Here is a 24,001-nt window from a genome sequence, read left to right on the forward strand (position 1 = left end):
CCTTTACATTATTTTCTACCAGGTCAGCGTTATTTCATATTCTTTTTTCTCTGCTAAGTTACTGACTTGTCAATAATGTAAGCCAGGAGGCTGGTGACTGAGCTCAGAAGCCAATACTGGTCTAAATCACAAAGTATTTGGTTTGATCCCTACCCACCTCTAGAAGTGAAGATGACACTAATACCACAATGATATAAATTATACTGTACTAGAAAAGTCAAACAATTAGAATATACAATTTGTTGACTGACACAGGATGCTAGTTAAAATCTCATATACATCTTGCATATGTACAATGGTAAAATTACTTTGGAAACAATCACAAAGTGTTTTTAAATCTAGCCATTTCACCTCTAGGTATTTATGTAAGAGAAATGAAAATATATACCTATAATAGATTTTGATATGAATATTTATACTACCCTTAATTAGAATAACCCAGAATTGGAGACAGCCTAAATGTCAACCAAGAGGAAATGAAGAAACAAATATTGGTAATGTTGGACTATCATATTATAGACTACTACTCAGCAATAAAAAGGAATGGATTAGTGATACATACAAAGATGTATCTGAAATAACAATCTCCTATGCAAGATGATCAAGGCCATAAAATATATACTATATGATCTTACTTAGATATTATTAGACAATTAAACTATTTGATAGTAAGATAAACATATACTAGGATTGCTTGACGATGGTAGATAACAGGAGATGGTGAAATATATTAAAAGAAGAACATCTAAATGAGCATAAAGAACTTTGAGGCTAAATATATGATCTATTATTTTTATTGTGTTGATGATTTTATGATTTTATTGCAAATACTCTAATCAAAAAACATATTTTAAACACATGTACTTTATTATAAATTAATTATGCCTCAAAGAAATTGAAACCAAGTAACAAGATTAGAAACAGTCTAGTTCTTATTTATAATTCAGCAGCATTGTGAGTTTAAAGAATAGCAGACTAAAGAAAAAATAAGATACAGAATCAGGACAGAATTTTGAATAAGTTAAACACTTTATGTTTCTAAACTCAGGATTATGGACGATCCAGAGACTCTTCCCAATGTTCAGGTTCTCAAAGATTAAGTGCTTCACTGTCTTTGGCTTAAAACTCTACAAAAGAGACGAATTCCAGTAGCAGGAGATTCTTGACTAACATTGTATACATGGAACCTAAATAATGGCAATCCTGTAACAAGTGAACATGGGCAATAATGATGCACTGTACCACACCACAAATTTCATCTAGACTTCTTTATGCAAAATGCCAGAACCTTACTTCCTAGCTACTGAATTTATTGACAGGTCTTATTCTTAGATGATGGGCAATTTAGGAGCACTTCAGAGCCTAAAGATATCCCTGTGAATCATTTACACATATTTGTTTTCTTAGACGGAAAGTATTGATCATATATAATGTCATAAGTCACCTTGAAATCCTATTAGAACTTTTTAGCCACATTGCATATCTATCTATGAAAACCTTAGCTATTCTCAAAGTTCTAGCTTCCTCGTGAAACTGGTCCAGGTGAATCTTCTACTTCCCGTATTTGTATATTGTTTGGAATCCATTAGACTCCATGATAGAAGTAATGATATAACTCAAGTCACATCATCTACCCAGCAAGTACAAAGCCCTGAGTTCAAAGTTGAGACTGCCACACAAAAAATAGAAGAAAATAGAAAATGTCATATATATATATATATATATATATATTATTGATATTGTGAAGGTAAAGTACAGAGGTTACAGTTATTTAATGAGTACATTTCTTTTTGAACAGTATCAACCCTTTCCTAGATCTCTCCCAGGTTTTTCTTCCCATCCCCACCCATGAGCTGTATACTTCATTTTTAACATAGTGAATAGTGAGTTTCACTGCTGCTTTTGTTCACCTTTGTTATACCTTTTCTATGTCCCCTTTTAATCTCCCCCAAACACATAAACTTACAAACAAGACAAAAAGTAAAGCTAACAGAAAACAACAAAGGAAAAAAAACTCTTATTTCCATTCCTTGGAGTTCATTTTGATAAATATTATTTTATCTAATTATATGCACATAGCTATTGAACTTTTGTGATCCTCTCTCCTAAGATTATCCTCCTTTGGTCTCATTCTATGTAACTGTCTAGAGACATGAATAATTTATTATGTCTCAGTGTACTTTTTGTCTTTTATCATACAGTGTGTTTATTTGTAGATTTACAGGCACATGCTACTTACCACAAATGAGGGAAACCAAGCAACCCATGTTTGTTTGTATCTGACTTATATGTCTTAATAGAACTTTTTCTACCATTCTGGAAAGCATCATGGAGAACCCTCAAAAGAATAAAACATAGAACTTCTATATGACCCAACAATTCCACTCCTAGGCATTTATCCAATAGACCACACTGAAGCTACCAGCACAACCATGGTCATTGCAGTTTTGTTTACCATAACTAAGATATAGAATCAAATAAGATGCTCCTCAGTGGACAAATGGATCAAACACGATCATAAACATACACAATGGAATTCTCCTTTTCCATCAGAAAGAATGATACTGTACCATTTACAAAGAAATGGAAAGAAAATTTCATTTTTTAAATCTGAAAACTAATTTTTAGAGCAGATTGGACTCTGAGGGCTCCTTTGATCTCCCCAAGCTCCTATTATGTGCATAATCTCCATGTAATTTCAAAATACCTACTTCACTGTGCTATGCAGTTGGAGAAACAAAGTTTTACTTAAAAACTAGACAAAACTTGATAAACTGAAAGCATAACAAAGTTAGGGCCTGAAACCTTATGAGATATTTACTTCAAACACATATTAAAGAATATAATTATTTGTTGTGTCTTCATTCTGAGGTAAAAAGTCAGAGAGGAAAGGAGGAGCTATAGAAGAAGCAGAAAGATGAAATATTATGCTATAGGCTGAATTTCTGCAAATTTAGTTAACATACAATTTTTAAAGGTCTCTTTGTTCTCCAAAAAATTCTTATATTGGTCTGTACAATTGTTGAATTTTGTATTTCTCACATGTAATCAGCAATTAGTAAGTGAAATGTATTAATAGTATGAAATTTATGAAATATTTAATATATTTTATTTTTTGAGATCTTGAAGCAATGTTTTATTAATGTATTCATTATTTAATATGATTGACAGAACAAGCTGACATGGTTCATGCTAACTTATGTCTGTGGCATACAAGTGGAGAATAACATGAAGAATTGAGCAAAGGCCAGATATGCTGAAGAGATGTTGAAGAAAGGCAAGCATCTATGTCCTAGTGGCACTCTCTATAAAACATTTCTTTAAAGCTATCTTTATCTTTTTTGTTGTTCAGTGCTGGGGATTGAACCTGGGGCCTCATGCAAGTCCTCTACGATTGGGCCACTTCACCAGACTTAAGCTACTTTTTGGTGTTCATAATTTTTTCTTCAAATATTTATTCTTTTTTAATTCAATTTTATTGTCAAGGTGATGTGTAGAGGAGTTACAGTTATATATGTACTATTTATTTCTTGTTACTGTATTTGATTTTGGTACCATGTGTATTATATATACATTTATCTGAATTGAGGGAGGGAAGGAGAACAATAAAATTGTGAGACAAAGGAAAAAGAGGGAACCAATGCAACAGGGTTATTCACAAGACAACATGTTGGAAATGAACTTTACAACTTGGGTGGAGGCACTGGGGGGAGGGAAAGTGGAAGAATAATAAAGGAGGGGATAACACGTTTTGACAAGAAATGTATTTACTACCTTAATAAATTTAAAGCTATTTTAGGTGACTTTGATGTTTGTTTCATCTAAGTATCAAAAACATCATTTCAAAATTGAAATCCTTCCTTTCATCATATCCCAAAACCATGTGGATAAAGATAGCATGATGCTCCTGTACTTGATTCACTTTCTTCCCTTTTTACCTTTCTTGCCTTTCCTTGTCTTTGTTGTCCCTATTTATTTCCTTCATACCTTTTATTCTTGTTATCTCTTAATTCCTTCCCTTTTCCTGTCTTATTTTCTTTTTGGCCATTTTTTTTATTGTCAAGGGGTTTCAGTTACAAAAGTAAGGTATTGAGTACATTTTTTGGGGGGGTGGTCCGGTCATGGGGCCTGAACTCTGGGCTTGGGTGCTGTCCCTCAGCTCTTCAGCTCAAGGCTAGCGCTCTACCACTTGAGCCACAGCACTACTTCCGGCTTTTTTCTTTTTGCTTATGTGGTGCTGAGGAATTGAACCCAGGGCCTCATGCATGCAAGGCAAGTGCTCTACCACTGAGTCACCTTCCCAGCCCCATGAGTACATTTCTTGTCAACTTTGTTACCCCTTCCCTCAATATTCTCCTACTTCCTCCAAGTTGTACAGTTCTTTTCTAACATATTGTCTTGTGTACATTGCTGTTGCATTGGTTCTTCCCTTGTCCTGTGTCTTACCATCCTGTTGTTCTCCTTCCCTTCCCAAATTCCAATAAATATATATATACAATACGAGGGTACCAAAATCAAATACAGTAACAATAGAGGATATACCATATGGGGAAAAACATACAAAAGAAACAAAAATCACATGGTACATTAAAAACAACAGGAAAGATAAACCTCTTGTGTCCATATCTTGGAGTTCATTTCCCTTAAGCATCAACATTAATTTGTTTCATGTCATTGTATGTCTTTCTATTGTCTCCATTTATCATTTTTGATCATATATATGACATATATATATATGATATACCAGAGCTGTAATTACTTATAAATAAAGATGCTTTCTGAGAATGAAATTAAGAAATCAACCTGCCAGAAACAGCAAAGTCAGTTTGAAGAAGGAACAGTTCCTGATGCCTTGTATTGATAATACAATAGTGTTACTTCACATTTGCATTTTATTGCGCTAAATATAATTATTCTAAAGAAAGAATGGAGGAAAGAAACAGAAATTAAGTAATAGATAGTAGATAGATACAATACAATGACAGACTTACAGTCAGACAGGTAGCTAGCTAGCTTTTATTCCATAAAGGAATAACATAGAAACCACACCAAAAGGCAAAGATAAGTGAAATGAACTAATTTTGGATTTTTCAAGCATACCCACATTTTATCAATTCAGTTAGGATTTCAAACCCTTTAAGAGCAATTTGGCTACACACATTCCCAAACAGCTAATTTTAGAATCTAGCCACTGTGTCAGGTATAATCCCATTGTAAATATATGTACTGTATTAATTATATCATCTAATGAAAGAATAAGACATTGGCTCTCTGATCAAACAACAGTAGTAATGAACATAGAAAGAGACTCAGAAATGTAAAGTTTTAACAGAGTCATTCCAAATATGACTGTACAGACTAACTTTTAAGAGTGACAGATCAGGAACATCTTTTCTTCTATTAACAATCAGATGTATTAAGTGCTAAAATGATCAATTGTGATTGTTTTATAAAGTGTTTCCAAATAGTGTTAAAATTCACTACAATTGCATATGGATATTTTTGCTCCTTTTAATATGTGTATGAGGCTGGATCCACTTCTACATAGTGAAATTAGAAGAACTGTATTCTCATTTAGGATAACCAAACTTGATGCTACTGGCCTATCTGTAATATATTCCAGATCTGCATCAGGCATCCAGGACACAAACTTCCTTGCTTGAAGCATCTGTAGTTTCATTTTCTTTGCAATGGTAAGGCATAGTCTGAAGACTCTGTTAGAGAGCAAGAAAGCAATTCTGGTATTGCTAAGATTTTTTAGGCTGAATATGATTTTGGATAAAAGAGATCTCTGTGTATCTTCAGCAATTATAAGTGCTATAATTTATCTTGCATAACTTGATTGTACATATCGATACCAAGAAGATCCTGTTGTAAAAGGTACCAGGTTGTGAGAAAAAGAAAATCTGTTTGTGGTGAGAAAATAGTCACAATTACACTGTATTTTCAACCTAAATTTGAAAGGAGGTGGGTGATCATTCAAATTTTAGCATTTCCTTATTTTACAGAGAGGATTTCCTGAAGAATTGTGGTCCTATACTTCTTGTGGTGGTGCCATCAGTGTTTTACATGGCTTCAGCAGGTCAATGTATGCTTCTTGAAATTTGTACTTTGCTTGTAATATGAAGCTGACAATAGGAAGAGAAGGTCTGGCTATATGGCCCTTGAGATTTGTGATAAGTAGTTTTCATCTCAAATAGGTATAAACTATTTTGCTTTTGTTTATGATCTAGCATCTGGTAGGAAATGCAACTAACATGATCCTTCAAGTGTGCTATTCAGGTCTAGTGTCATGTATGCTGTGGTATTGAATGCTTAAAATATCCTCACTTACGTGCAACCAGACAATATTTTTTACTATTCTGTGCTGGAAAGAACATCATTTCTAGATAAAGAAATCCACAGAACAACTTGATCACTTTTGTGCTTCCCTCAAGTAAGGGATTAAAAGGAGAAAAATATTCAAGTATGATGACACATGCCTATAATACCATCATTTGTAAAGTAGGGTCACAAGTTCAAGACCAGTCTATGTTTCATAGTAAGACTCTAAATCTAAAAACAAGGGTTCAGTGATAGAGCAACTGCCTGTCATGTGTAGAGCCCAAGGTTTGATCCCTAGCCCTGCATAAAATTAAGATTAAAAAAAATAAAAGAAGGGGGCTGGGAAGGTGGCTCAGTGGTAGAGCGCTTGCCTTGCATGCATGAGGTTCAATTCCTCAGCACCACATAAGCAAAAAGAAAAAAGCCGGAAGTAGTGCGGTGGCTCAAGTGGTAGAGTGCTAGCCTTGAGCTGAAGAGCTGAGGGACAGCACCCAGGCCCAGAGTTCAGGCCCCATGACTGGACCCCCCCCAAAAAAAATAAAAATAAAAAAATAAATGAAGGAATAAAAAAATAGTTGCTGTTTCCCAGAATTGAATAGTTGCTAATTCCCAGAATTTAATAATGCATTATTCCTCTGTTGTAGATTAACAATTAAGATAATTTTATTTTTTCTTAACAAAATTTGTATCTCAAGGCAAATTGTATCTCATAGAATAAATTATACCTGGAGACAAATCTAAAGCTTTGTGTCATTTAATTAAAATCATTCTTATATGCTATATGTATGGATGTCACTCTTCAGAGAATATACTACCTATTTTCTGACTTGTGTTTAAGTAAAGAAATAGGCATAGGATTTATTTTGGCCTAGCTATTCAATATATTTACTTGGCAAGAAGGGTAATTAAACATGAACCTTACAGAAAAGTTAGAAAGCTTACAACTTTCTGATTTGCCCAGCCCAAGTCCATTACATACCTGGAATCTTTCTAGTTAGAATGAAAAGTATTTTGGATGCACAAATAACCTTTAAAAATCCCACTGATCAATAAACCATTGTATACTGTGTCTGCAATAACTATATGTCAGTGAAACTCCTTAACCTTTCAAGTTGACTTGTATCTAAAATCTCGGGCTCTAACATAACCTACAAGACATCAGAAATAGCTGTAAGCAAACGCTAAAGAATTAGAGGAATAAGTGATGGGTAGAAATGTATACAAGAAGAAAAGGCTGAAATTGAACCATCAGCATATCCAACAGGAAAACTAAGTGGGAGAAGGAAGGAAGGAAGTCAAATTCTTGCAGAGCTGACACAATGAAGTAACTATTAATGTTGCTTTGTGTGCAAAGTTTCTATTCAGAAGAGACAAGAAGAAAGGCAGAATGGCTTTTGCTGCATGACTTTTAAATTAGAGACAGTTTAGTTAAAATAATACAGGTTGACCCATTGCAACAATGTGATATACAAGACTCTATGTCAGAAAGCAAACTTTACAATTTAAGATGGGGAGTGTAGTTGAGGAGGTGGGAGGAAAGGATGGTAGGGGAAAAACAAAAGAGGCAGCAAGCATGCTTGATAAGAAATGTACTCATTACCTTGCTCATGTAACTGTAAATCCTCTGTACAGTATTTTCACAATTAAAAAAAACTTACTAAAAAATAAAAAATAAAATGTCTAGCTCAGCTGAATAATAGGTAGTGCCCACAACAGTAAATGGAAGGTTAATTAATTTTATATACCATTTTTTCTGTCTTTCTTTTTATGATGGTAAGTATATAAAATTATTAGTGACATTTGCTTAAGACACTTTTTTTAAATTCCTTTAAGGATGGTTTCTGTGTTTTTCTTTTCATTTATTAAGAGGAATGAGGGGTGTGAATAGGATGTAAGATAATTTCTTTTCCTGCTAGAAGTGAAGTTATAACAAATAGAGTCCCTGTGCAAAGGGTGTTTGGATAAACAGAAGTCATACAAGCTTGTTACAGAATATCCATGGGCTTTGGAAATTGTTTATGCAGAACTGTCTTCCAAAGTGCCATGATGACCCTTGAAATTGTCAAATTCACTCTGTGTCAGCATTTCCTAGGTTATCTACTTGGAGAATAACTTCCATAGAATAAAATGTGGAAAATAAATATTTAGCATCCCTAACTGCTTCTGAAAATGTCTATACGATTCAGCCAAGATTCCATAACAGTTTATGCATATTCTTATAATATATTTTTACAGAATAATTTAGAAACCTTCAACTGAAAGAACTATTGACCTGGATTTTCGAGTGACTACCTATAGAAGTCATTTTGCACAACTTTTTAACAGGTTAATTAAAAGACTATTCAATATAATTGAGGTCTCCTGAGACTTGAATGGGTCTTCTCTTCTGTAAATCACTTCAGTCTATTATTTCAGTCACAACATGGAGACTGTCCAAGAATAATAAACTAGTTTTAAAGTGAGGCAGACCTGGGTTGCAATTCAATCCTGTCTCATTCAGATTATACAGCTTGCAGTCAATTTATTTTCTTCACTCAGCAATGTCATTAAGGAAAAGTAACACACACACACACACACACACACACACACACAGCTACATTTCATTGCTGCAACAAGGATTATATCTCTTTTATGTGAATAGATTGATGTATACCATGTGACTATCACACAATAGTTTTTTCCCCTTTAATTAACTAGTTTTAAGTATATATGATCACAGGAAACACTGAAAATTATGATATAATGTTAGGAAGAGAACTATCTATCTGTCTTTCAGACAAGCATCACTTGGATAAATTTGTAAGGATCTAGCTCTGTGCTTTCAAAGTTCAGAGTGTAAACTCCTTACAGCACCAGAGCTGGGGTGTGTGTGGCAGTTTCTCAACATAGATGCTAACAAAAGCTCAATGTATAACTAGTTTAGAATAGGTTTACTGTCCACTGAATTTGTCTCTCCAAAAAAGCACTATGCAGGATTATGATTTGTATCTAAAGAAATGATTGGCAAATGTATTGTTCTAACATGAAAAGAACATTAAATTCAACCTTTTCATTATTTATTGTTCCTTCATAACCAGTTGTGGTCATCTCTATTTATAACTGAGATCTGTGATCTCATAATACAATTAGATACCAGCATCCCTAGACATGGCATGCTTTACCTTGGTAAGTAGATGGATGTGTTGTTGTATGAGACTTTTTGTTGTTGTTCACACAGCGAAACCAGGGAACTCGGTGCCTGGTAGGCAGAAAAGGACCCTACCACCTGGCATAGGGGCAGAGAGGGTAAGTCTGTAGTCAGGGGACAGTCACAGGACAGTCACAAGACAATCACGGGACAGAAAGTTGACCTTCTTGGGGAATGTCACAATTAGCAACCTTTAATCAATGATCAGAACAAGGTAATAAAAGAGGAAGTAAGGTGCAGGTGGGGCTCCATTAAAAAGCAAAAGGAATCTTGCCTCGTTCTACACAATTAACTAGGAGGAGCCCTAATGGCACTTCTGAAAACCATCACCTGAGTCTGGCAGGCATGGAGGAAGGGTGTCCCCATTCCCCCCCCCCTCCCCCGAGGAATGCAAGCCAGCACACACCCTCAGGGCACACAGGAACTCAGATGGGGTCCTGTGAGCTGATGCCTCCTACACTTTTTTGTACGTTTATTGCTCTCTGAGAGTACTATACTAGGACATTCATGAAAATCTTTCGGAAGACTTCTTCATATCATCATGATTTGATTTGTTAGGCTGATTTATATAGGACTCTATCTTACTCCAAAAGTATTTGAAGATTATTTAAAACATGCAGAACCATACAATACTACAAAATAAAACCAACTCCGTAGGGGTAAATAGACTTCAAAATCACCTTGGCAAGTTAAACAAAGTAAATGTATGAATATTAATGCCAATGCTTATCCACATTCAAACCTGAAGTTGTGAACAATCTGATCAGTGTACAACCCTTATTTATAAAATAATAGTTACATATTGTTCAGAAACATCATTACTAAGTTTAAGTCTTGGAAATATTTCTCTATTAGAAAAAAAAAAGATATTCACATACTCTGACTCATATACATGAGTGTTTTTACAAACTTTTGCATTAATTATAGATATTCAACCACCAAGAGATTTGTAGACTGAATTTTGGGCTCTGAATCATCAATTCTTGATGTTAGATATTATTAATCATCATGCCTGCACAGGCTCATTTATTTTGTAGTTAGTGATTTTTCTGCCTTTTTACCCAGCTCACTTACCTCATTTCTGTTTCTACTTGATCCACTTAGATATGTACTATCCCCAGGAGAAATAGATCAAACAGATAGTCATTGGTCAAGCCTTCAGGAATTTCTCAGAGGAATGATAAGCTATAAGATCATCAATTTTTTATTTCCTTTGCTAAACCTGAGTGAAAACAAGAAAAACTCAGTAAGCTAATAGTCTGAAGATGACTTATGCCTGTTTAGGTACATAGTACTTTTGTGTTTAAGTGTATCTGTGTTTTCCATGTTATTTTGTGATTTTCTTAATCATGAAGCTCAAATGTATATATCAAAATAAGGCAGGTGCTTTCTCATGTAATTGTAATCCCTCTGTACGGGTATTTTCACAATAAAAATTTTCAAAAATAAAATAAGGCAGATGCAACCAGATATGGTATTGACAATATGGAGAAACTCATCTGGAATTATTTTCAAGATAATTTAAAAACATAATATTCTAAGCATATAATTAAAAACAAATCACGTTTTATGAAATATTCTGCATTCTGATATTTTAAACCAATAGAGGTTAATTGAATTTTATAGGAACTTTAAAATATTTTGAATTACATTTGAAAATACATCATTTATAAATATACAAGTAAATGAAACGTATAAATAAAGAAATCAATATGACCACCATCACTGAGACCCAAATTGGATCATCGGTATCACCCAATCTTCCCATCCTTCCTTTGTAATAACTGGACCAACTCCTGGCCCCATAAAACACAAAGATTTCAGTCTTGATTTTTATTATAGCCATTTTATATATTATATAGATAGTATAGTACATAATACCATATACATTCTCCAATCTTCTCATTCTCTTTTCTACCATCAGCTGGTATTCTTTGTTGTTGTTGTTGTTGTTTTTGTCAGTCATTAGGTTTGAATTCAGGGCCTGAGCTTTCTGTTCAAGGCTAACATTATATCACTTTGAGCCAAAGCTATACATCCAGTTTTCTAGTGAGTAATTAGAGATAAGTCTCACAGTCTTTTTTGCCCTGGCTGGCTTTGAATCATGATCCTCAGATCTCAGCTTTCCGAGTAGCTAGGATTACAGATTTGAGCTATCACAACCCAGCTACATGGTACTCTTTACTTCTTAAATAGTCTCTGCTCTACTTTTATATTTTTTATTTGACTCTAGATTCCACTTATGAGAAAGAAAATATGATATTTGTCTTTTTGAATCAAGATTATTTTGCTTAGCATGATAATCTACAGTTCCACCCCTTCTTGAAAAATTGCATGATTTTATTCTTGTTTATAGCTGAATGATAGTCAGTTGTGTGGATATACATTTGCTTTGTTCATCCATTGATGAGCATGTAGACTGATTCCGTAACTTAATTATTAGTAGAAATATTACAATGAGCATGTGTGTGTAGATATGCCTGTTGTATGCTGATTTATATTCCAACAGGTATATACCCAAAAGTACTCTTGCATTATGTGGTAGCTATAGTTTAGTTTTTTGAGGAAAATCTTTTATATTGGCTACAATAATTGATCTCACCAGAGGTATATCATTTCTTCTTCCTCAAATTCATGCCAGCATTTATTATTTATTTTCTTAAAGATAACCATTCTGACTTAGGTAAGGAAAAATCTCAACGTATTGGATATACATTCCCTTAATAGCTAAAGACATATTTTTCATGTATTGATTGCCAATTTTTACTATATTATTTGAAAAATGTGTCTTCATCACTTGTCCATTTTTATCAGAATATTTGTGCCTTTGATGTTTAATTTTGTTGCTCTTTATATTCCACATATATAATTTATGTGGTTTTTACATAGAGGATATGATGTGGTGTGTGTGTGTGTGTGTGTGTGTGTGTGTGTGTGTGTGTGTGTAATTTCATTCTTGTCCTATATATAGCTGGAAAAAGTTTTCTCCCATTCTGTAGTCTGCCCTTCTCTCTGGTAATTATTTCTTTTGAAGTTCAAAGCTTTTTAATTTGACTCAGTCCCATATATCAATCTTCATTCTCATTTCCTAAGCAGTTGGAGTCCTATTCAAAGTATCAGTGCCTATGCCAAGATATTTTTCCTGCTTTCCTCTCTTATTTTTAAAGTTTCAAGTCTCACATGTCTTTTGTACATTTATATGATTTTAAGATTGTTTATACTAGTTCAATTAATAATATCTTTTCTAGAATTGATGGTTTTTGCTTTTTTATGTTTTGCTATTTGTTTGTTTGTTTGTTTTAGACTAACGTACAATTACTTTCCTGATTTCTGATTTGTTTTGTTTTGTACCTGGAACTGGGGCTTGAACTCAAGGTCTTGTGCTCTGGCTTGGCTTTTTCAGTTATGACTAGCAGTCAAACACTTGACCCATTCCAACACTTGACAGTTCCTCCTGGTTTCCATGTTTTATGAAAATGCTCTTGCTATTGGTATTTTGATTTTATATCCTATTATTTTGCCAAAAGTTTTATTCAGGTTTAAATGTTTTCTAATGGTATCTTCAGGATCATATCATCTATAAAGATAAGTAATTTGAACACTTCCTTTCTTATTAATATTTTTATTTTACTTGACTTATTGCTGAATCTAAGAATTCAAATATTTTATTAAATAAGAGTGCAGAAATTAGACAGCCTTTTTTGATCCTACATTTAGAGAAAATGTTTTTTCTATCTATGTTCCTATGCAGTATGATACAACCATAGGTTTGTCAAAAAAAAGTCTTTATTTTATTAGGGAATGACTCGTCTATTCCCAGTTTCTTGTGAGCCTTTTCATGAAGGAATATAGTATTTTGTCAAAGGCTTTTTATATTTCTTGAAATAATCATTTGATTTTTATTTTTTATAATATTTATACATGTATTACGAGCCATATGTTGAAACATTTTTGTATCCTTGAACAAAACAACTTAAATATGGATGATTTTTTTAATGCTTTGTGAATTTTGTTTGCAAGCAAACAAAATATCTTTAATATCTTATTAAAGATACTGTGACTATGTTCATCAACTAAAATAGTATTGACTATTTTAGTGTTGTGTCTTTATCCTGTTGTGATATCACCATAATATTGGCATTTTATGACTAGTTTGAAATTATTTCTTCCCTGTCTATTTGATGGAATAGCTTGAAGGGCATTAGTGATCATTTTTCTTTAAAAGTGTGATATAGGACGGGGAAGGTGGTTCAGTGCTTGCCTTCCATGCATGAAGCCATGGGTTTTATTCCTCAGCACCATATAAGCAGAAAAAGCCAGATGTGGCGCTGTAGCTTAAGTGGTAAAGGGCTAGCCTTGAGCTGAATAGCTGAGGGACAGTGCCCAGGCCCCAGAATTCAGGTCCCAGGACCAACAAAATAATAAAATAAAAATAAAAACAAAACAAAAAAAGTGTGGTAGAATTAAGTGATTTATTGATGATTAAATGTCACTACTTGGTATCTATGTGTTAAGGTGGTATATATTTTTGTTCAATTTTAGAAAGTCATAACTGACCAGAAAATGTATTGAAAGTTGGAATTTATTTAAAGTTTATTGGAAAATAAGTTTTCAAAATATTCCCTAGTGATCCTCAAGATTTCAGTTGTATCTGGTGTGATGTTTGCTCTTTAGTCTCTAAGTTTATTAATTTGGGACTTCTCATCACTCTATTGGTTAATTTGGTTCAAGGTTTGTTAATACGGTTTATCTTTTCAAGGAACCAACATTATTTGAACCATTTGTCCTCTATATTATTTTATGTATCCATTTCACTGATTACTGCTGTAATTTTTATTTCTTCCTTTCAATTAATTTTGGATGTAGATTATTTTCAATTTTTTAAAAATTTAAGGTAGTGCATCATTAGGTTATTAGTTTCAGATTTCTCTGATTTTTAAATGTAGGCATTGGTAGCTATTCTTTCTAGAACTGCCTTGTACATGCCCCAAAGGTTCTGAGAATTTCTGTTTTTATTTCCATTTGATTTAGGGAATTAAACATTTTCCCTCTGATTTTTTTCAATGATCCTCCCATCATTTAAAGCATAAATGTACGATCTTCATTTTTTTATATAATTTCTGTAGCTTCTCTTGTTGATTTCTAGTTTCATCCTACTAAGATCTGATAGAACAGAAGAAATCTTTTCAAGTGTCATGGCTTCTGGAGAACAATGTGCATTCCACAGTTGTTGGGTGGAATACTATATAAATGTTTGTTAAGTCCATTTCATGTACAGTGCACTTTAACTCTTGATTCCTTTGCTGACTTGTGTCTGCATGATCTTCCTATTAATGAAAGTAGAATATTAAAATAACTCATTAAGATTGTATCTCAATTTATCTCTTCTATTATATGGTAGTGATTTTCAATGAAATTGGATATATCAAAGTTCAATACATATACAGTTAGAGTAATTATATCTTCTTTGTGAATTTTTCTCTTTATTAATATGCCTTGACTATTTTGTCACTTCTGACTAATTTTGTCTTGAAGTTTCCTTTGTGAGATATGGCTAGTGTTAATGGTACCCGCTCTTGGATTCTATTTGTTAATAATATCACTTTCCATCTTTCCAATCAGGGTATAACTTTGCCAGTGATGTGAGTTTCATATTGCCAACAAAACAGATCTTCTTTTTTAGACCTTTCATTCATTCTACATCTTTTAACCACAAAGTTAAAATATTTACATTTGGGATTATTTTTGAATGGTACATGCTACCTTTTATTTTTTATCTCAGAGGTTTGTTAGTTTACTGAGTTAATAATGTGCAACTTTTCCCCTCCAACTCTCATTTGTCCTATTGAGTTTATTCTTTCCTATGTTTTTGAATTTATGTATATATTTCATCCTCTTTTATATATAGAATTATTTAAGTATCTGCTGCAATACTGGCTTAATGATCATAAAATACTTAATGCTTATCCTAAAATATATTTCTTTTTTAATATTTTTATCTTTATTTGCAGTTATTTTCTTACAGGGCTAGAAAAATCTTAGTCTACATTCTCTGTACCTTTAACATTGTTGTTAAGAAATCTGTTGTTGGGGGCTAGGAAGGTGGCTCAGCGGAAAGTGCTTGCCTTGCATGCATGGGGTGCTGGGTTCCATTCTTCAGCACCATATAGCCAGAAAAAAGCTGGAAGTGGTGCTATGGCTCAAGTGGTAGGGTGCTAGCCTTGAACTGAAGAGCTGAAGGCCACCGCTCAGGTTCAGAGTTCAGGTCCCACGAGAAAGAAAGAAAGAAAGAAAGAAAGAAAGAAAGAAAGAAAGAAAGAAAGAAGGAAGGAAGGATGGAAAGAAGGAAGGAATCTGTTGTTGCTAGGTGCCAGTAGTGCATGCCTGTAATCTCAGCTACTGAGGAGGCTGAGATCTGAGGATCATGATTCAAAGCCAGTTTATTCTATGTCAGTGCCCTGCATCTTGTATATATACTTCTCTAATTGGGAGAGGGGAAGGGAAAAAACAAAATGCTTAAATAAGGATACAGGTTGACCCATTGTAACAATGAGATGTACAAAACACTATGTTGAAAATGAACTTTACAACTTTGGAGGGGGGGGTGGTTGGGGAGGTGAAGGGGAAAGGATAGTTGGGAGAAAACAAAGGAGGAGGCAACAATGCTCAATAGGAAATGTACTCATTACCTTGTTCATGTAACTGTAACCCCTCTGTACAGTATTTTTACAATAAAAATGTACCAAAAATAATACATTTTTTTAAAGCTGGCTCAGCAGGAAAGCCCATGTGACTCATCTCCAATTAACTACCAGAAAAGCTAGAAGTGAAGCTGTGACTCACATGGTAGAAGGGAGAGCTCCCAGGTCCTCAGTTCAAGCCTCAGGCACACACACACACACACACACACACACACACACACACACCAACACACACACACACACACACACACACTCCTGTTGGTAATCTCAAAACCTTTGACTTTGTGAATAACTTTGTCTACACTCTTGTGCCTTCAATAGTATTCCTTTTCTTTTTTTCTTATACTCTTGGAATTTTAACAATAATGTAATATGAGAGGTTCTTCTCTGGCCATTCCTATTTGACAATTCAAATGCCTTCTGCACTAATCCCATTCAGAACTCTTCTCTTGTGTCCTAATCATCTCCAAAAGGCCCATTTCCTAACTCCATTAAGTCAGTAATTAGGCTCCAAACATAGGAATTCTGACCAAACATTCTTACTAATTTCAGGAGTTTTGATAGACTCTTGGATTGTGTAGGTTTATAAGTCATACTGAGTCCGTAAGTTGTATATCTTCTTTTCAGGACTGAATATGGGTGATGAGAGTGGGCTTTTGTGTAGTTCTTTGTTCCAGAAGAACCATCAATCAACATTAACCACTAATGATACTTGTTTTAACGTTTTTATATATTACATTTTTCAGAATAAGTCAGAGTCACTTAGATAACCCACATATTTGATTGTGGTGAATACATACATTTTATAACTTTTTAGAACCTGGACATGGTTACATTTTAATTAATTTATTTTAACTGGAAATTAAAATATAATATATATATATATATTATAATGGGGCATTTCAATAAATGTATGCAATGTAGAATTTTTACTTTGAGATAGGATTTTCTGTAGCCCAGACTGCTTCAACCCCCAAATGCTGTGATTACAGTTATGTGTTAAGAGACCTGGCTTTCACTGATAGTACATTTTATTAATGAAAACAATTTAACATGTGAATGTGTCTGTGAAACGAATAGCACAAGAAAGATAATTAGCAACATATTCATAATTAAACATTTCTTTTTTTTGTTTTGTTTTTTTTTGTCTTTTTCTTTTTTGGTACTGGGGATCGAACCTAGGACGTTGCACTTGCTAGGCAAGCGCTTTACCACTGAGCTACATCCCAGCCCATAATTAAACATTTCTAATACAAGTGCACATTTACTCTGCCACTATTAGGTGAGTTGACATTTTGAATTTTAGAGCATCATACTTTGTTGATTCTTCTTTGTTTTGAGGGCAGAGGAGTATAACACTATGAGGATAGGCTAAAACTTGTTAATGTACTCTCTATTCACTAATCATTTGGGCTTGTTTCCCATTTAAAGATATAGAACATAAATCTGGTTACAAACATTCACAGACAATTTTATAGATATGTGCTTTCTTTCTTCTTGTGTAAATACTTAGAGATATTGACCATATGTTAGCTGTACATGATGTTGTTTAAAAAAAAGTGAAAAACAGATTGTAAATTCTTCCTGGTTCTCATGAATGGCATGCGAAAGCTCCCATTGCTCCACTTCTTACTATTCCTTAGCGTGTTTGTTTACATGCATCTACTCTCATAGCAGACACTTCTGACTTGTAATTACCGAAATAACAATGACGCACACCACCTATGTACTTTTTTCCCCATCTGTATTTTTTTGATAAAGTATCTGATCCAATCAATATTTTGCTTATTGTTTTCTCCATTAAAACAATTAAAAATACTATCTTTGTTTTGTGTTGATTTTTTTTTTTTTGCCAGTCCTGGGACACTGTACCTGAGCTTCCTTTGCTCAAGGCTAGCACTATGCTACTTGAGACACAGTGCCCTTTGGACTTTTTCTGTTTATGTGGTATTGAGAAGTCATACCCAGGGCTTCATGAATGCTAGGAAAACATTCTACCACTAAGCCACACAAAGGACAAGGGGTGAACAAATGCAACAGCATTACTCACAAGACAACATGTTAAAAATGAACTTACAACGTGAGGGAGGGGGGATTTTGAGGGGAATGGGAACATGGGAGGAAAATAGAGGGGGGGTAACAAGTTTGACAAGAAATGTATTCACTACCTTATATATGTAACTGTGACCTCTCTGTACATCACTTTGACAATAAAATTAAATTAAAAAGTAAAACTCTTAAAATAAAATATGCTTATGAAATTTGCCTGACAGAATATCCCAAAGCATAAACAGAAAAGAGAGCTTTTTAAAAGGTCATTAGTATATCATCATAAAATATTAAATACTTAAGGATATATTTGCTTTTTTTGTTTTTTTTTAATTATTTTATTTTTTTGTGAACACACTGTACAGAGGGGTTACAATTACATGGGCAGGATAATGCGTACATTTATTATCAAGCATTGCAGCCTCCTCCTTTGTTTACCCTTCACATCCCTTCCCAGCCTCCCCCCCACCCCCCATCCAATCCTCCCTGCCCCCCCCCACCAACATTGTAAAGCTCATTTTTGACATGACAACTTGTACTTCTCATTGTTGCAACAGGTCCACCTGTATCTTAAGGATATATTTGAATTAAACGTTTTCACTAAAGTTTACATCAGGGAGAGCCTAACTAAGTGGTGAGCTATGTGGAGACCGTAACTCAAGAAACTAAGTGTTGCCATCATATTGTATCCTCTAAACAGATACATATATGTATGTAAATGCTGCTAAAATGTCAGCAAGATCTGTTTTCATTTTAAAAATCAACTAACTGATTCTAAACTTCATGTTAAAATTCAAATAATCTAGTATAGCCAGAATCTTTTCAAAAGAAGGACATAGGAGGAAAAACATTGTCGGGTTTTTACATTTTGAGGAATGACAATGAGTAGCATTGTTTTTTGATATGAAGATTGTCAGGTATTCTTACCAAGAGCAGAATAGCATTCAGACTACATCCTTGCATTCACAGGCATTGATTTTTCATGAAGATGCAATTACAACTCATAGAGAACAAATAGTCTTTTCAACAAGCAGTACTGGAACTTCTGCAAATGAAGAAGAGCCTTGACCTCACAGATAGAAATTACCAAAGATAAGTCATAGATTTATATATCAAATCTAAAACACAAAACTTTTGGAAAAATCTATAGTAGAAATTTTTTGTAATCTAGACAATAATCTTTGTGACTAGACAATAATTTCTAAACAATTAACCAAAATTAAAACTAATTAATTGATAAATTAGACCTCATTAAACTTAAAATATTTCATTTTATAAAGTCTCTTTTTTGTTTTGTTTTATTTTTTATTTTATTGTCAAGGTGATGTACAGAATGGTTACTATTATATAATAAGGTAGTGAGTACATTTCTTGTCAAACATTGTTACCCTCTCCCTATTTTTTCCTCTCACTTTCCCTCCCCCCCATCAATTCCCCCAAGTTGTAAAGATTCTCTTAAGAGGATTAGAGCTCAAGCTATTGATAAGGGGGAAAGATTTGAAAATCTTGTCTCCAATAAAAATACATGTATTGTTCTAAGGTATGTAAGGTAACTCAGTCTCAAGAAACAGATATGCCACATTTTGAGAGGTTTATTTGGTAACCTTTATTGGACAAGTGGTGGCAGACTGCTGTCACAAAGACCTACAGCCCCTCAAATATATTCAACACTGTCAGAAAATTGAACCTGAGAGCAGGAGAGGACAGAAAAAGCAGAGAAACAATACCAACAAAACCAGATCAACTCCAGTGGAGAGCTGACTGGGACAACATGATGATGGGAAGAGAAACAGGAGACACTGGAACCGGAGGCCTGGTGTAATGGACCTGAGCCAGTCTATGCTTAAATAGTGTCAGATTCAGGTGGCTGGGTTACAATAAACTCTATAGAGTTCCCAAATTTCAAAGCACAGGACTGACAGGCCCAGTAACCTATCATCCAAGTTCCTGTCTTTGGTTCTAGGATTTCAGGCAGGCTCATCACTTCGGAGGTGGGACTTCACCTTTCTCCACCACCATGAAGACAAGATAGTACCAGTTGACCCCAATTCCCTATCCACCACGTGGCCAACATAACACCAGTTAGACTCAGCATCCCCACTTAAGTATAGAATATGCTGTTATCTCATATAATTCTATAAATTCCTATGACATTGTAAGTCCCAAATCTAGAGTGATGTACACTCTATTTCAGTTGTGTGACTTAAATTTGGGTATCTGGTAATTTTTTCATGATGGAATATTTTTATGAATTCATGATATACATTTTGCTGTGACTTTCTAAGGTAAGCCTTTTCTGAATATTTTATTTTGGTTTTATTTTATTGTTTTAGTTTACTATTGTGGACTTTGGCCATCACAATTCAGTATAGAATATAAATTAGTTCCTCTCATTCTTCATTAAATTTCAGTTTTCACACTAACAGCACTAATAGCTTCTAGTCTGTCAATTCTTTTCTAGCTCAATTATTTGCACAGGTTAAAAATCAGCAAGTATCTCAAATATAAAGGTAGTAGAGAAGTTGGTGCTCCTTTAAATATAATGTTCTGTTCTTTGGAGTGTTAGTACTTCATTTACATAATGTCTTGCTTTCTATTCTAATACTTTCAAATTAATTATTTTGTAAGCTTAATTTTATATACATATTATGGTTGTTGACAGCAATGATATTTATTTGATCATCTACTTTGCCATTGCCAAAAGTGAATTTCTTATTTCTAAGTTTATTAAAAATATAGGACATTAAATACAAGAGTGAAATGGCATATAATTGTCTAGGAGTTCTGAGCTACTCTTAAGTCCATATCATCAATCTTTTTCTTACCCTTGTCAACACTAATAACTTATTAGCCACCCAAGGTCACCTAACAAGCCCATCAGAAATCTAGGAAGAGAAGATGAACATTCAACTCTATCCCAAGAGCCACATGGATTATTGATGTCTAATATAAAAATTAATCCTGATTCAGGAAGTACTGTCAGTAACATATATGCCATTTTTATTCTGTTTCATATATGCTGTAAAAGAAGAAAACAAAGGAATAATGGAATTTTGGTTTTGAGTTTTCAGCAGATCTGGAGATTAGTGTGGGTTTTTTTTAATTGTGAAAATACGGTATAGAGGGGTTACAATTACATGGGCAAGATAATGAGTATATTTCTTATCAAACATTGTTGCCTCCTCCTTTGTTTCCCCTTCTCATCCCTTCCCATCCCCCTCCCCCCCAGCAAAGTTGTAAAGTTCACTTTTTGACATAACGACTTGTACATCTCATTGTTGCGATGGAGGGGAAGGGAAAAAACAAATCATTTAAATAGTGTGAGTTTTAAATAACTTTACTTATTTACATTTTTCTTGTTTGGATATTACAAGCATAAAGGCAAAGAGATATCTAATTGCAGAGACATCATAAGGGCGAAGAGACATTTAATCCTTATTGTAAAGCTTGCTAATATGACAATTTCACCTCCTAGTTGATACATCTTTCTTTGAAATAATACACCAATGCACCAATTTAGTACTTCATAGTGATGAGCCAAATGCTCATTCTTCAGTGATTATTTAACATGTACTATAGGAAATACTGTTTTATTTGCTCAGTACGTAACAAAGAAGTCTTCAAACATATAAAACAGACATTGCTTATCTCTTTTGTTTAAAAGTAAGGGAGAGGCTACTTTAAGTAGTTAACTCAGGGAAGGTATTTCTGAAGGGTTGACTTCTAAAAGAACCTTTCATGATATTGTAGTTGTGGAAGAACTATGTCAATTTCTGCAGAAGTACTTTGAAAGAGGACAGAACAGAGTGCAACCACTTAAAATCAGAATGTTCTTAGCTCAAGCGAAAGCAAGCAAAGTCAGTACAGGTGTCAAATATGAGAGGGTAGGAGGTGAGATGAGACACAGAGTAAAAGGCAAAATCAAGTAAATATGCAAGTCATGCTAAAGAAAGAAAAGAACAAAAGGTAGAAGGATTACCATGGAATAGAGAGTTATTAGGAAGCAACAATTGAGGTGAGCTGTATTAGTAGCTTAGATTAAGTTGGGGAGGAAGATAGAGTGGAAAATGTCTGAGTAAACCTTATTGACAGAGATTCCTATATTTGCTGATAGACTGGATACAAAAAAAAGTGAAAAGTTGGGTCTAGGAAGGTGGCTCAGTGGTAGAGCGCTTGCCTTGCATGCATGAGGCACTGGGTTCGATTCCTCAGTACCACGTAAGAAAAAAGAAGCCGGAAGTGGCGCTGTGGTTCAAGTGGTAGAACTCTAGCTTTGAGCTGAAGAGCTGAGGGACAGTGCCCAGGCCCAGAGCTCAGGCCCCATGACCAGACCAAAAAAAAATAAATAAATAATAAGTGAAAAGTCAAGGAAAATTATAAGGTTTTTGAAAAAGTAAATGGGTGAGTGTTACTACTCATTCCTGGGTGAAGTAAACTTAGAAGACAGGAAGATTTGGGGGAGGAACATCAGGACTGTTTGTTCTTATATGGCTGATTGGCTTGAAATTCTCTAATGTAAAGATCAACTGGTAAAAACACCTTAACACCTACTAATGGTCTTTCCTGTTCTGTGCTTAAAACCTGAATAGTCTATGGGATTGTGGATAAGAAAGTCAGAGATATCCCAAGCCAAAGGAATAACTGAAATAAAAGTGCATGTTCCACAGTAAATATATTCAATGCACAAACTAATTGAGCTACATAACTGTAGGGTAAGAATGGGAGGAGGAAACAGGAAGAGAATAATGAATGGGGTGACATTGATCAAATGTATTGTACCCATTATTGACGTATGAAAGTGTAACTCCTTTGCACAAATACTTAATTTTAAAAAAAGAATAAGCAAAAGGTACATTTTAGGTTACTATGATGCAATAATAAATAAAGAAGATATTTTTATTGTTCTATCAGTGATCAGTTTCTGTAGGCTGATCATCTATTTTTGATAAATGTTCTGATGAATTTACTTATTCTCATGTTCATCAAATTGTCTTAATGCTGCATCTTCCCAATGTTTAAAGAACTAAGGGGAAGGACAACAGTAAGTGTGAAGATGCTATTTAATTCTCACTTCTTAACCCTTTCCAAACAGAACACCAAATGCTTAAGTGTAGTTGAGTGTGGAAAATCTCTACTGTACATTCATTACTCACACAGTGGTTGGATCTCTATTGTCTACTTCTATTATGATGTCAGTGGTCATGAAGTAGCCAACAAGAATATCTACTCCTTCAGGGGTTAAAACCAATCCCATAAGATGCTATTTGTTGGTCACACCCTTTTAGACATCAACTCATTCACTTAATATATTGCTGGGACTATCTGATGCACAATAATTTTTTTCAAAAATTATAGAAAAAGTATTTCTTGACCACAGTTGCTATATTTAATCTTTATAAATAAAAGAACTAAATAGTATATTCCTACTAATTATTATTGTGAAAATCCTATCCACTTATGTTAAATCTGTTGTATTGAATCTGTTGTTAAATCTTTGTTGAATCTGTTTTTATAGGCTAAAATATTAAAATTTTAATAGCTTAACACCATGCGTCCAAGATATGGGCATCTTATACATTTTTCTTCCCTTTGTAAGAACTGCAAACTTTGACCAATAGTCTCCTATGTAATTTACATTTTTTTTTTTGGTCCGGTCGTGGGGCCTGAACTCTGGGCCTGGGCGCTGTCCCTCAGCTCTTCAGCTCAAGGCTAGCGCTCTACCACCTGAGCCACAGTACCA

The sequence above is a fragment of the Dipodomys ordii genome, unplaced genomic scaffold, assembly GCF_000151885.1.
Source record: "Dipodomys ordii isolate 6190 unplaced genomic scaffold, Dord_2.0 Scaffold52, whole genome shotgun sequence".
NCBI classification, from domain to species: domain Eukaryota; kingdom Metazoa; phylum Chordata; class Mammalia; order Rodentia; family Heteromyidae; genus Dipodomys; species Dipodomys ordii.